Genomic DNA, 16,662 nt, shown 5'->3' on the forward strand with positions numbered 1-16,662 from the left:
CGCCCTGTCTCTCTCTGTCTCTGTCTGTCTGTCGGTCGGTCGGTCGGTCTGTCTGTCTGTCTGTCTGTCTGTCTGTCTGTCTCTCTCTCTCTCGCTCTCTCACTCTGTCTCTCTGTCTCTCTGTCTCTCTGTCTCTCGGTCTCCCTCTCTCTCTCTCTCTCTCTCTCTCTCTCTCTCTGTCTCTCTCTCTGTCTGTTTCTCTCTCTCTCTCTCTCTCTCTGTTTCTCTCTCTCTCTCTGTCTGTTTCTCTCTCTCTCTCGCTCTCTCTCGCTCTCTTTGTCTCTCTCTCTCTCTGTTTCTCTCTCTCTGTCTCTCTCTCTCACTCTCTCTCTCTCTCAGTCTCTCTGTCTCTCTGTCTCTCTGTCTCCCCCTCTCTCTCTCTCTCTCTCTCTCAGTCTCTCTCTCTCTCTGTCTCTCTCTGTTTCTCTCTCTCTCTGTTTCTCTCTCTCTCTCTCTCTCTCTGTCTCTCTCTCCCATAACAGTGCGTCCCGAGAGACTGATATCATTATTTTTGCCAAAACTAGATTACGATCAATGACCCCCTCCATCTCCTCTCTAAAAAGGGATAATTTCCTCTCTCCATTTTCTCTCATTCCCCCCGAATCCCTGCATCCTCTATGTGTTTAGTTCTAATGTATAAACTCCTCTCTTCAGATGGACACAATGCGGCCTTGTAACCCTGCTGGCGTATATTCTGCCTCAGGGAGAACAGAGACATTTACTGTAGCTACTGTACCTGAATCATGTAACAAGGTGACTGACTGATGTGAAAAGAGGGGATGGAGAGCGGAGGTAGACACTTCAGAGTCTCTTTGAAAGTGTATACTGTAGGCTGATTTTGAAGGAAATTTGGTCATTTCAGTGTGTGCTGCCCGGGTGCTGGACGTGTGTGCATGCATGCTCGCCTGAAGACATCTAATGTAATGGACATATTACTGTCATCACTGGCCGCCATCGTCAGCTTAGTGGGGGCAGAGATGAGAGTGATACGACAGAGAGGAGACATTTGGTTATAATGAGCGTTCTGTCTCCTATAGATGTATGTACGTCGGTGCGAAAAGTGCAAATCAGTCCCAGAACAACAGCAAAGGACCTTGTGAAGATGCTGGAGGAAACAGGTACGAAAGTATCTATATCCACAGTAAAACAAGTCCTATATCGACATAACCTGAAAGGGCGCTCAGCAAGGAAGAAGCCACTGCTCCAAAACCGCCATAAAAAAGCTAGAATATGGTTTGCAACTGCACATGGGGACAAATATTGTACTTTTTGGAGAAATGTCCTCTGGTCTGATGAAACAAAAATAGAACTGTTTGGCCATAATGACCATCGTAATGTTTGGATGAAAAGTGGGTGGGGCTTGCAAGCCAAAGAACACCATCCCAACTGTGAAGCACAGGGATGGCAGCATCATGTTGTGGGGTGCTTTGCTGCAGGAGGGACTGGTGCTCTTCACAAAATAGATGGCATCATGAGGAAATAAAATGATGTGGATATATTGAAGCAACATCTCAAGACATCAGTCAGGAAGTTAAAGCTTGGTCGCAAATGGGTCTTCCAAATGGACAATGACCCCAAGCATACTTCCAAAGTTGTGTTAAAATGGCTTCAGGTCAACAAAGTCAAGGTATTGGAGTGGCCATCGCAAATCCCTAACCTCAATCCTATAGAAAATGTGAGGGCAGAACTGAAAAAGCGTGTGCGAGCAAGGAGGCCTACAAACCTGACTCAGTTACACCAGCTCTGTCAGGAGGAATGGGCCAAAATTCACCCAACTTATTGTGGGAAGCTTGTGGAAGGCTACCTGAAATGGTTGACCCAAGTTAAACAATTTAAAGGCAAAGCTACCAAATACTAATTGAGTGTATGTAAACTTCTGACCCAATGGGAATGTGATGAAAGAAATCAAAGCTGAAATAAATCATTCTCTCTACTATTATTCTGACATTTCACATTCCTAAAATAAAGTGGTGATCCTAACTGACCTAAAACAGGGATTTCTTACTAGGATTAAATGTCAACAATTGTGAAAAACTGAGTTTAAATGTATTTGGCTAAGGTGTACGTAAACATCCGACTTCAACTGTATATTAGCCCTCTGATTACGATGAAGAGCAAGACATGCCGCTCTGTTATGGGCCAGCTGCAGCTTATCTAGGTCTTTCCTTATCTAGGTCTTTTCACTCAACCACAAGACCAGACAATAGTAAAGATAACACCAAAATAGAGCCTGCAGGAATTGCTTTTTGCAGTGCGATGTCATAAAAGCAGAGCATATTTTTGATCACGGAAAGGCCTCTCCCCATCTTGACAACCATTGAATCTGTATGTTTTGACCATGACAGTTTACAATCTAAGGTAATGCCAAGTAACTTGTTCAACAGCCACACCATTCATTACCAGATTCAGCTGAGGTCTAGAATTATTGGTAAACATAGAAAAGAGTAGAGGGCCTAGAGAGCTGCCCTGCGGTACACCACACTTTGCATGTTTTAAATTAGAGAAGCTTCCATTAAAGAAAACCCCCTGAGTTCTATTAGATAGATAGCTCTGAATCCACAATATGGCAGATGTTGAAAAGCCATTCTCAACAACAGGTTAGGGTCAATAATGTCTAAGGCTGCTCTGAAATCTAACAGTACAGCGCCCACAATCTTATTATTATCAATTTCTTTCACACCAGTTAACAGGCATTTGTGTCAGTGCAGTACATATTGATTGCCCTTCTCTATAAGCATGCTGAAAGTCTGTTGTTAATTTGTTTACGGAGAAATAGGATTGTATTTCGTCAAACACAAAACACATTTTTCCAACAGTTTGCTAACTGGCAGTAAGCTGATATGTCTGCTGTTACAACCAGTAAAGGCCGCTTTACCACTCTTGGGTAGCAGAATGACTTTGGCTTCCCACCAGGACAAAGACTTTCCTCTCGTCTCAGATTAAAGATATGACAGATAGAAGTAGCTATAGAGTCAGCTACCATCCTCAGTAGCTTTCCATCTAAGTTGTCAATGCCATGAAGTTTGTCATTATTGACAAAATTAAAACTTTAAAAACTTTTCTTTCATTATTCATTTTTTTTATGCTTGAGTACGATGGCTCACTGTTCGTTGTTGGCATTTCCTGCCTCAGTTTGCCCACTTTGCCAATTAAGTAATCATTAAATTAATTGGCAACATCAAATGGTTTTGTGATGAATAAGCCATCTGATTCGATGAAAGATGGAGTTCAATTTGTCTTTCTGCCCATCATTTCATTTAAAGTACTCCAAAGTTATTTTTCTCCATTATTCTTTATATCATTCATAATACAATTTCTTCTTCTTCTTCCTTTTTAGTTTAGTCACATAATTTCTCAATTTGGGGTAAGTCAGCCAGTCAGATGTGCAGCCAGACTTATTAGACACTCGTTTTGGCCCGTTTCTTTCAACCATACCGTTTTTCAATTCCTCATCAATCCATGGAGCCTTAATATTTCTAACAGTCAGTTTCTTAACAAGTGAATATTTAACACTAATTGGAAGAAGCCGTTTCATAAATTCATCAAGTGCAGCGTCTGGATTGTAATCTGCTCCTCATTAATCACATCAGACCAACATATATTTTTTATATCATCCACATTAGAGTCACAGCAAAATATTTTGTATGATCTTATACACTATTTTAGGCCCTGCTTTTGGAACTTTGGCATTCCTGGATATAGCCACTATATTGTGATCACTGTATCCAATGTGTATGGATACAGCTTTGATAAAAGTTCTACAGTATTAGTAAAAATGTGATCAATACATGTGGATGATCTTATTCCTGTAGTGTTTGTAAACATCCTGGTAAATTGATAAATAACCTGAACCAGTTTACAGGCACTGGTTACAGTGAAAAGCTTCCTCTTGAGCGGACAGCTTGATGAAAACCAGTCAATTATTCAGGTCCCCAAGAAAGTAGACCTCTCTGTTTACATCACATACACTATCAAGCATTTCACACATATTATTTTGATACCCACTGTTAGCACTTGGTGGCCTACAACAACACTGCAAAATAAAAGGCATTAGATGTGCCAAGTGAACCTGCAACCACAACACTTCAATAACACTTGCATAACACTCCACTCTAAGCATTACAGGGATATGGCTCTGAATATATACAGCAACACCTCCCCCATAAGCATTCCTGTCTCTTCTGTAGATGTTATGTCCTTGTATTGCTACTGCTGTATCATCAAATGAATTACCTAAGTGAGCTACAGAAATGGCTAATATAGGAATGTTATTGGAAGTTAGCAAGTTATTGATTTCATTAACCTTATTTCTAAGGCTACATATATTAATATGGGCTATTTTGAGCTCTTTCCTGGGTAGCTTATTAGAGATAGACATAATATGGAAAAGAGCAAACAAAGCAAGAGACAAATATATACATTCAGCAGTCCATTAACCAGTTGGTGTGTGTGTGTGTGTGTGTGTGTGTGTGTGTGTGTGTGTGTGTGTGTGTGTGTGTGTGTGTGTGTGTGTGTGTGTGTGTGTGTGTGTGTGTGTGTGTGTGCTGCGGGGTTGAAGCTATGAACCCATAGGCTTGGCTCTCTCATCCCTTCCGGGCTTTTGGGAGGGAGGGTGGACAATGAGCCTGTCATAGCAGATGTAAGCAATGTCCCCACGCACTCTGGCAGCTTTTATGGCTGGGACAAGTTCTTTCCTCTTCTGGCGCACAGCTTCCGGATAGTTCAAGTTGAGGAAGATATACATTCCTCTGAAGTTCTTGGCTCTTTTCAGAACAGCTATCTTGTCCTTGAATCTCAGGATCTTGACCACTATCAGCCTGGGCCTGTCACCTGGGCCGGTGGTGGGTTTTGCAGATCTTTGAGCGTGCTCCACCTCAATCTTCCTGTGGTCCATCTTCAGTTTCTCCGAGATCATTTCCCTTACTTTGTCCTCAGACTCCGTCCAGGTCTCATGTGGAGATTCTGCAATTCCGTCCACAGCCATGTTGTTCTGCCTTGAATGTCCCTCGAGATAATCTGATTTTTCCGTCATTGTTGTCATGGATTCACATACAGAACTAATGTCCTCTCTCAATGACTTACAGAATGGAGTCATATTTCCGTTCTCGTATTTAAAGTCATCGAGCTGACCCTGGGAGAACTGCCAATTGTTCTTCAGGTCCTGGACCTCTCTGGTCAGGTCGTCCATTCTTTTATTAGTTGACTCCACCAGTATTTGGACAAAATACTTGAAGCTATTTTCTTGTTTTTGTGACAACTGCTTGTAGAACTCTTTTTCTTCGTTAAAAGATCCTTCCCCTGTGATAGAGAGACACCACTGTCCTCAACGGTACTCCTGCCCGCTTTGGATTTTGTCATGGTTGCAACACAGGTTACGCTGTAACTCCTCGCAGTTCCAGACAGGGCAGGTTACAGGGAAGATTGAAAACAACAAACAGCAGAGATCTAGACAGCCACAAGCCGCAGTCCCAGCTACATTGGCTAACAGCGTCACGTGCTGTGTTCATGCCCTCAAGAAAACCCAGCTATTTTGATAGGCTGGCTGCTACGCCAAGCAGCTCCTCAGACCCTGGGTCGGCAGGATCACTGGACAGATAGCAGCGGTCCAAGCAACGGATGCCAGCCGCGTGGCAGGATCTAAACTCAGAAAGTAACTAGCTACCAAGAAACTTTTCAATAGACTTTCAAAACATTCCAAAACAACAAACCAAGCTCTCCCTTGTTCTGCGTTCAACAGGAAGTTAATATACAAATGCTAGACACTGGAATTGGTGGAGGGTGTTATGATTTTTTGTGAAAATGTCTTTCTAATCTTCCAATAGGGAAAAGCAGATTTGGAGCCATCATATAAATGGAATAAATGAAGCAGAGAATCGTGCTGAGGTGACTAGTCCTACACTCCAACATGTGTGTCTATGTACCTGCAAATGGCTGGAGGTTAATCTTTAATGAGATCTGACTGGGACCCGTGCCAAGTGTGGAGAAGTGTGAAAAAATGAATATGCACATTAATCTTCCTGTTACACAAAAACATGCCATAGAAATAGAGATAGCGCTCTCCACAGGGTGAAAGCTCAGATTGGATCTAACTGATCTGACGAAGTTCCAAAATCAGACAGTTATGCAGCCCTTGTTACATGTGCATGGAATGTGCTGCTTCTCATGCACATGTACAGAGACACACACACACTCACAGTCTCACTACAATACACACTCACTGTCTCAATACAATACACACTCACTGTCTCAATACGATTCACACTCACAGTCTCAATACGATACACACTCACTGTCTCAATACAATACACACTCACTGTCTCAATACGATTCACACTCACAGTCTCAATACGATACACACTCACAGTCTCAATGTAATACACACTCACTGTCTCAATACAATACACACTCACTGTCTCAATACAATACACACTCACAGTCTCAATACGATACACACTCACAGTCTCAATGTAATACACACTCACTGTCTCAATACAATACACACTCACAGTCTCAATACGATACACACTCACAGTCTCAATGTAATACACACTCACTGTCTCAATACGATACACACACAGTCTCAATGCAATACACACTCACAGTCTCAATGTAATACACACTCACTGTCTCAATACGATACACACACAGTCTCAATGCAATACACACTCACAGTCTCAATACAATACACACTCACTGTCTCAATGCAATACACACTCACAGTCTCAATACGATACACACTCACAGTCTCAATGTAATACACACTCACTGTCTCAATACGATACACACAGTCTCAATGCAATACACACTCACAGTCTCAATGCAATACAATACACACTCACTGTCTCAATACTATACACACTCACTGTCTCAATACAATACACACTCACAGTCTCAATGCAATACACACTCACAGTCTCAATACGGTACACACTCACAGTCTCAATGCAATACACACTCACTGTCGCAATACAATACACAGTCACAGTCTCAATACAATACACACTCACTATCTCAATACAATACACGCTCACTGTCTCAATACGGTACACACTCACTGTCTCAATACAATACACACTCACTGTCTCAATACAATACAATACACACTCACTGTCTCAATACAATACAATACACACTCACTGTCTCAATACAATACACACTCACAGTCTCAATGTAATACAAACTCACTGTCTCAATACAATACACACTCACAGTCTCAATACGATACACACTCACTGTCTCAATACAATACAATACACACTCACAGTCTCAATACAATACACACTCACAGTCTCAATACAATACACACTCACTGTCTCAATACGGTAAACACTCACTGTCTCAATACAATACACACTCACTGTCTCAATACAATACAATACACACTCACTGTCTCAATACAATACAATACACACTCACTGTCTCAATACAATACACACTCACAGTCTCAATGTAATACAAACTCACAGTCTCAATGCAATACACACTCACTGTCTCAATACGGTACACAGTCACAGTCTCAATACAATACACACTCACAGTCTCAATGTAATACACACTCACTGTCTCAATACAATACACACTCACAGTCTCAATGCAATACACACTCACAGTCTCAATACGATACACACTCACAGTCTCAATGTAATACACACTCACTGTCTCAATACGATACACACACAGTCTCAATGCAATACACACTCACAGTCTCAATGTAATACACACTCACTGTCTCAATACGATACACACACAGTCTCAATGCAATACACACTCACAGTCTCAATACAATACACACTCACTGTCTCAATGCAATACACACTCACAGTCTCAATACGATACACACTCACAGTCTCAATGTAATACACACTCACTGTCTCAATACGATACACACAGTCTCAATGCAATACACACTCACAGTCTCAATGCAATACAATACACACTCACTGTCTCAATACAATACACACTCACTGTCTCAATACAATACACACTCACAGTCTCAATGCAATACACACTCACAGTCTCAATACGGTACACACTCACAGTCTCAATGCAATACACACTCACTGTCGCAATACAATACACAGTCACAGTCTCAATACAATACACACTCACTATCTCAATACAATACACGCTCACTGTCTCAATACGGTACACACTCACTGTCTCAATACAATACACACTCACTGTCTCAATACAATACAATACACACTCACTGTCTCAATACAATACAATACACACTCACTGTCTCAATACAATACACACTCACAGTCTCAATGTAATACAAACTCACTGTCTCAATACAATACACACTCACAGTCTCAATACGATACACACTCACTGTCTCAATACAATACACACTCACTGTCTCAATACAATACAATACACACTCACTGTCTCAATACAATACAATACACACTCACTGTCTCAATACAATACACACTCACAGTCTCAATGTAATACAAACTCACTGTCTCAATACAATACACACTCACTGTCTCAATACGGTAAACACTCACAGTCTCAATACAATACACACTCACAGTCTCAATACGATACACACTCACAGTCTCAATGTAATACACACTCACTGTCTCAATACGATACACACACAGTCTCAATGCAATACACACTCACAGTCTTAATGTAATACACACTCACAGTCTCAATGCAATACACACTCACTGTCTCAATACGGTACACAGTCACAGTCTCAATACAATACACACTCACAGTCTCAATGTAATACACACTCACTGTCTCAATACAATACACACTCACAGTCTCAATGCAATACACACTCACAGTCTCAATACGATACACACTCACAGTCTCAATGTAATACACACTCACTGTCTCAATACGATACACACACAGTCTCAATGCAATACACACTCACAGTCTCAATGCAATACACACTCACTGTCTCAATACGGTACACAGTCACAGTCTCAATGCAATACACACTCACTCTCTCAATACAATACACACTCACTGTCTCAATACAATACACACTCACAGTCTCAATGCAATACACACTCACAGTCTCAATGTAATACACACTCACTGTCTCAATACAATACACACTCACAGTCTCAATACAATACACACTCACAGTCTCAATACGGTACACACTCACAGTCTCAATGCAATACACACTCACAGTCTCAATACGGTACACACTCACTGTCTCAATACAATACAATACACACTCACTGTCTCAATACAATACAATACACACTCACAGTCTCAATACGGTACACACTCACTGTCTCAATACAATACAATACACACTCACTGTCTCAATACAATACAATACACACTCACTGTCTCTATACGGTACACACTCGCTGTCTCAATACGGTACACACTCACAGTCTCAATACGGTACACACTCACAGTCTCAATACGGTACACACTCACTGTCTCAATACAATACAATACACACTCACTGTCTCAATACAGTACAATACACACTCACAGTCTCAATACGGTACACACTCACAGTCTCAATACGGTACACACTCCCAGTCTCAATACGGTACACACTCACTGTCTCAATACAATACACACTCACAGTCTCAATGTAATACACACTCACAGTCTCAATACAATACACACTCACTGTCTCAATACAATACACACTCACTGTCTCAATACAATACACACTCACTGTCTCAATACGATACACTCACAGTCTCAATGTAATACACACTCACTGTCTCAATACGATACACACACAGTCTCAATACGGTACACACTCACAGTCTCAATACAATACACACTCACTGTCTCAATACAATACACACTCACTGTCTCAATACAATACACACTCACAGTCTCACTACAATACACACTCACTGTCTCAATACAATACACACTCACTGTCTCAATACAATACACACTCACAGTCTCAATACGATACACACTCACTGTCTCAATACAATACAAGACACACTCACTGTCTCAATACAATACACACTCACTGTCTCAATACGGTACACCCTCACTGTCTCAATACAATACACACTCACTGTCTCAATACAATACACACTCACTGTCTCAATACAATACACACTCACTGTCTCAATACGATACACTCACTGTCTCAATGTAATACACATTCACTGTCTCAATACGATACACACACAGTCTCAATACGGTACACACTCACAGTCTCAATACAATACACACTCACTGTCTCAATACAATACACACTCACTGTCTCAATACAATACACACTCACAGTCTCACTACAATACACACTCACTGTCTCAATACAATACACACTCACTGTCTCAATACAATACACACTCACAGTCTCAATACGATACACACTCACTGTCTCAATACAATACAAGACACACTCACCGTCTCAATACAATACACACTCACTGTCTCAATACAATACACACTCACAGTCTCAATGCAATACACACTCACAGTCTCAATACGATACACACTCACAGTCTCAATGTAATACACACTCACTGTCTCAATACGATACACACACAGTCTCAATGCAATACACACTCACAGTCTCAATGCAATACACACTCACTGTCTCAATACGGTACACAGTCACAGTCTCAATGCAATACACACTCACTCTCTCAATACAATACACACTCACTGTCTCAATACAATACACACTCACAGTCTCAATGCAATACACACTCACAGTCTCAATGTAATACACACTCACTGTCTCAATACAATACACACTCACAGTCTCAATACAATACACACTCACAGTCTCAATACGGTACACACTCACAGTCTCAATGCAATACACACTCACAGTCTCAATACGGTACACACTCACTGTCTCAATACAATACAATACACACTCACTGTCTCAATACAATACAATACACACTCACAGTCTCAATACGGTACACACTCACTGTCTCAATACAATACAATACACACTCACTGTCTCAATACAATACAATACACACTCACTGTCTCAATACGGTACACACTCGCTGTCTCAATACGGTACACACTCACAGTCTCAATACAGTACACACTCACAGTCTCAATACGGTACACACTCACTGTCTCAATACAATACAATACACACTCACTGTCTCAATACAATACAATACACACTCACAGTCTCAATACGGTACACACTCACAGTCTCAATACGGTACACACTCCCAGTCTCAATACGGTACACACTCACTGTCTCAATACAATACACACTCACAGTCTCAATGTAATACACACTCACAGTCTCAATACAATACACACTCACTGTCTCAATACAATACACACTCACTGTCTCAATACAATACACACTCACTGTCTCAATACGATACACTCACAGTCTCAATGTAATACACACTCACTGTCTCAATACGATACACACACAGTCTCAATACGGTACACACTCACAGTCTCAATACAATACACACTCACTGTCTCAATACAATACACACTCACTGTCTCAATACAATACACACTCACAGTCTCACTACAATACACACTCACTGTCTCAATACAATACACACTCACTGTCTCAATACAATACACACTCACAGTCTCAATACGATACACACTCACTGTCTCAATACAATACAAGACACACTCACTGTCTCAATACAATACACACTCACTGTCTCAATACGGTACACCCTCACTGTCTCAATACAATACACACTCACTGTCTCAATACAATACACACTCACTGTCTCAATACAATACACACTCACTGTCTCAATACGATACACTCACAGTCTCAATGTAATACACACTCACTGTCTCAATACGATACACACACAGTCTCAATACGGTACACACTCACAGTCTCAATACAATACACACTCACTGTCTCAATACAATACACACTCACTGTCTCAATACAATACACACTCACAGTCTCACTACAATACACACTCACTGTCTCAATACAATACACACTCACTGTCTCAATACAATACACACTCACAGTCTCAATACGATACACACTCACTGTCTCAATACAATACAAGACACACTCACCGTCTCAATACAATACACACTCACTGTCTCAATACGGTACACACTCACTGTCTCAATACAATACACACTCACTGTCTCAATACAATACACACTCACTGTCTCAATACAATACACACTCACTGTCTCAATACAATACACACTCACAGTCTCAATACGATACACACTCACTGTCTCAATACAATACAAGACACACTCACCGTCTCAATACAATACACACTCACTGTCTCAATACGGTACACACTCACTGTCTCAATACAATACACACTCACTGTCTCAATACAATACACACTCACTGTCTCAATACAATACACACTCACTGTCTCAATACAATACAATACACACTCACAGTCTCAATACAATACACAGTCTAAATACTATACAAACTTTCTCAGATGAGCAAATCACATCTGGCTGAGGAGGACATTACCAGTTATCATCACTCTGGTTGTGTCTCTTGTCATGCAGCACCAGACCCCAGTGTCAACTCACCTCGTTGGTAAACAGAACTGTTGTTGTCGCCAAAAGGAGCCACACAAAGCAGTGCCTGTACTCACTTCCCACCCCACCTCAGCCCTTTCGAGCCCTGTACCCCCTCCTTCCTCTGCCCTCGCCAGGGTTTGTGACCAGTGCCCACCCTTCAGCTCCTCTGCTCTGTCCACACCCAATCTACCATTGGGCATCCGCCCCCAATCCCCAAGAAATAGGAGACAACCGTGTGTGTGTGTGTGTGTGTGTCCTCACTGTGCCCTGCTGTTATCCTGGTGGGGCAGGATGGGGGTGATTAGGGAAACCCAATCTGGTGGGAGCAGTTTGGTAGTGAGGGATGAAGGGAGGGAAGAACAGAGTAGGGAACAGAGAGATGAATAGAAAGGAAAGTGTTTAACTTCGTCCACTGAGCCACTCAGACAGAAGGGGAGTGTTTGGGATGGAATACTGTACACTGCTACAATGCAGTTCAACCAAGGTGCATGAATAAACTGGATCTTGCAAGCACCTGGATGGGGGTGGGATGGGGTTGAGTTGGGGTAGGGTTCAATGTGTTTTGTAGAGTGTTTAAGTCTTGATTTAGCTAAAAATTCATAGTGTGTAAAACATTCCCTGAGGTCAACATTTTGACCATATTTGAGTGTAAAGACATCAAGACCTGGTTTGTGTATCCACACACCCCAAAAAGTATAATCACCCAATGTGGGATTCGCTGTTTGGTTAGAACCACAAGAAAGCAAAACAAAACCTCTTTTGATAAACTGACTGAATGAACTCCTCCTCGGTCAGTATATATATACACACACACACACGCACACACACGCACACACACACACACACACACACACACACACACACACACACACACACACACACACACACACACACATAAATACATATATTTGAGTAAGGCAGAGAAAGATGCAGATCAGCACAACATCTATGGCTGTGTTTCTTATACATAGGAACATCTTCTCAAGACTCACTCAAACTGCACTTGTTGTCGCTCCAGATTTCAGCTCCGCCCGAAACTGACGTCACGTAGGTGAATCCACAAGTTCAGGTGCGTCTCTGAGAGCGCTCAGAGCACATCAGTTCTAGTCAGCGGTAAATCAGTGGACTGCGTCTCACCCTAGACGGTCTCTCCCTGGAGCTCTGTTGGATCTGACTATGGCAGAGTGAACCAAGCAGAAGAAGTAGGGATACATGGAGCCTCCCTGACACTCAGGAGAGAAAAGGTGAGGAAGACAGGCTGATGTGTTGTTCTGTTCTCTGTCAGCTGACTTCTTTTTCTCTGTTTATTTCATTAGATGAAACATTTCAAAAACTTTGGAGACGTGTTATGTAAAATGTATTTTTGTTATCACATGATGAAAGTATTGTGGGGTTGAAAATAATAATTTCATGCACAATGTCTTGAATTGACCTATCATAATAATAATAGATGTATTTTATATAGGGGTTTTCATTACACATTGAATCTCAAAGTCACTTTAAAAACACCTTATGAAGTGAATAAAAAAACAACACTTCAACTTCTTGATATTTTATTACTATAGCATGTAAACCCCATTGATGTGAATATTGTGTCTTCGAGAGGTGAATGTAACGTGCAGTTATAGTGCAGTTATAAAAACTTAGTACGGCTATATAGCTCAGCTGTACACTCTTAGGGGGAACCTAAAAGGGTTCTTCGGCTGTCCCCATAGGAGAAACCTTTGTAGAAGCCGTTTTGGTACTAGGTAGAACCCTTTTTGGTTCCATGAAGAACCCTTTCCACGGTTCTACATGGAACCCTAAAGGGTTTGATTTGGAACCTTTCCCTATGGGGAAAGACAAAGAACCCATTTTTTCTAAGAGTACTACACATTAGAAATGTTGGCTGGATCAGTAGTTCATTATAACATTGGCACTGGTCTAGCCAAGCAAATGTATTCAGTTCTCTTTCTCTGTCTCTCTCTCCTCCTCCTCTCATCTCTATACTTCCTCCTCTCATCTCTATACTTCCTCCTCTCATCTCATTCTCATTCTCCTCCCTCTCTATTTATTTTTTTAACCTCAACTTTCACCCCCTTCTCCTCTCCTCTCTCCCTAGAGTAGAGTGGATTGTTCCTGGGCAGCAGAGGAACGATGAGCTTGGGGACCCTGTACCTAATACTTTCTTATCTCCTCCTTCCTCTCTCTTCCCTCCAACTCTCCCTACTTCGATCCAGCTCTCACCCCCTCTCTCCTCTGGTCTCTCCCCAGGGTAGAGGTGTGTGTTCTGGGCCAGAGGAGCAGGAGAGATGACCTGGGGGACACTGTACGCCCAGCTGGCTGGTGTGAACCGCCACTCCACCAGCCTGGGGAAGGTGTGGCTGTCTGTCCTCTTCATCTTCCGTGTCACCGTGCTGGTCCTGGCGGCCGAAAGCGTCTGGGGGGACGAACAGAGTGACTTTGTCTGCAACACCCTGCAGCCGGGCTGTGAGAACGTCTGCTACGACCACTTCTTCCCCGTGTCCCACATCAGGCTCTGGTGTCTGCAGCTTGTCTTCATCTCCACGCCTGCTCTCCTCGTCGCCATGTACGTGGCCTACCGTAATCACGGCGACAAACGCCAGGTCCTGCAGCAGGGTTCAGTCGGGGGGCGTTGCCGCAGCGACAAGGCCCAGGCAGCCCAGGAGGCTGAGCTAGAGAGGCTGAGGAGGCGGAGGCTGCCAATCACCGGGCCGTTGTGGTGGACGTACGCCTGTAGTCTGGTCTTCCGCCTGCTGTTCGAGGGAGGCTTCATGTACGTACTGTGTTAGCTCACTGAGCAAAGCCTAACAAGTCTTTATTTCAGGCCGACAAGTTACTTGAGTGTAGCTCAATGAACCACCTCCATTACATACAAACGCTTAAGAATAAGATGTCGATACACTTCCTCAAGATTCATGACATCACCATGTACAAGTGTAAGATCTTAATTTGATCACCCTGTTGCAGGAGAATGTTCCCGCAATGCAGGAAATGTAAATCTTGTAGTGTATTTGAGGTTAAAAAGGCTTCTGAAGTTTGTAATTTCCACTTTGAAATGTCAGACATGATTTTCCCTTTACGAAAAATATATCAACCCCTACAAAAATGTCCATTAATTATAATCAACACAATAATTCACATTTCCTGTTGCTGTAGGATTATTTACCCGCTGTTGCAAACTGTCTGAAATAAAGATGCTACATCTGTAGTTCTAAGCCTTTATCTTCCCCTTCGTTCTCCAGGTATGCTCTGTACGTCTTGTACGACGGCTTCCAGATGCCCAGGCTGGTCCAGTGTGACCAGTGGCCCTGTCCCAACGTGGTGGACTGCTTTGTCTCCCGCCCCACGGAAAAAACTGTCTTCACCGTTTTCATGGCCGCCTCCTCCTGCGTCTGTATGGCTCTCAACATGGCCGAACTGGCCTACCTGGTCACCAAGGCTATCGCTCGGTGCCCGTCATCACGGCGCAGAGGGGGGAAACAGAAAGGGAAGGGTGCAAACTGTTCCTCAACCTCTTCCAAAGACAAGACTGCAGCAGAACAAGAAGAATGAGAAGTTGTTGTCGTCCTCTTCGTCTGGGTCCACCTGCAGCAAGGCGGTGTGAGGACGGGGGAGCTATAGACATAGCGTACATATGCACATACAGACGTGCAAAACATCAGTAGCCTACAGTACACACACAAACACACTGAATCATAAATATGTGTAAACACTGTGTAGTCCACTCCAGACATGCACAGATCTCCTTCCCTGCTCAGTCACTGGAGTCACTACGCCATCTAGTGGCCAATATTCACACATGGCCACTGACCCCTCAACAGGCGAAGACAGGCCGACAGACAGACAGACAGACAAACAGACAGACAGACAGACAGACATTCAGACAGACAGACAGACAGTTTGTATTGCTCCTATGGAATTGTGATGTTGGTAATGAAGAGATAACATTGTAAATACACTGACAATGGCATCCGCAGAACCACAGTAGAGTACTATTGTCATGTACTGTCATGTTGTCTTGTCTCTGTCCTTTCCCTTCACCCTGTCTCCCTCTGCTGGTCGTGTTAGGTTACCTTTTCTCCCCCGCTTTCCCCCAGCTGTCCCTTGTCTCCTCTAACTACCCATTCACCCCGTTCCCCACCTGTTCCCTTTTTCCCTCTGATTAGGTCCCTATAT

General features: G+C 42.6%; 1 pseudogene across 1 annotated transcript; it reads left to right on the forward strand.

Moving 5' to 3' along the window:
• The first annotated feature begins 13,609 nt into the window (after window positions 1-13,609).
• Window positions 13,610-16,204, forward strand: LOC110527313 (gap junction beta-2 protein-like; annotated as a pseudogene). The gene is made up of 3 exons (XR_016497055.1): window positions 13,610-13,727; window positions 14,737-15,259; window positions 15,729-16,204. The product of XR_016497055.1 is annotated as a gap junction beta-2 protein-like (transcript).
• The last annotated feature ends 458 nt before the right edge of the window (window positions 16,205-16,662 follow it).

This window comes from Oncorhynchus mykiss, chromosome 7 (assembly GCF_057628025.1).
Source record: "Oncorhynchus mykiss isolate SJ-2025 chromosome 7, ASM5762802v1, whole genome shotgun sequence".
Classification (NCBI taxonomy): domain Eukaryota; kingdom Metazoa; phylum Chordata; class Actinopteri; order Salmoniformes; family Salmonidae; genus Oncorhynchus; species Oncorhynchus mykiss.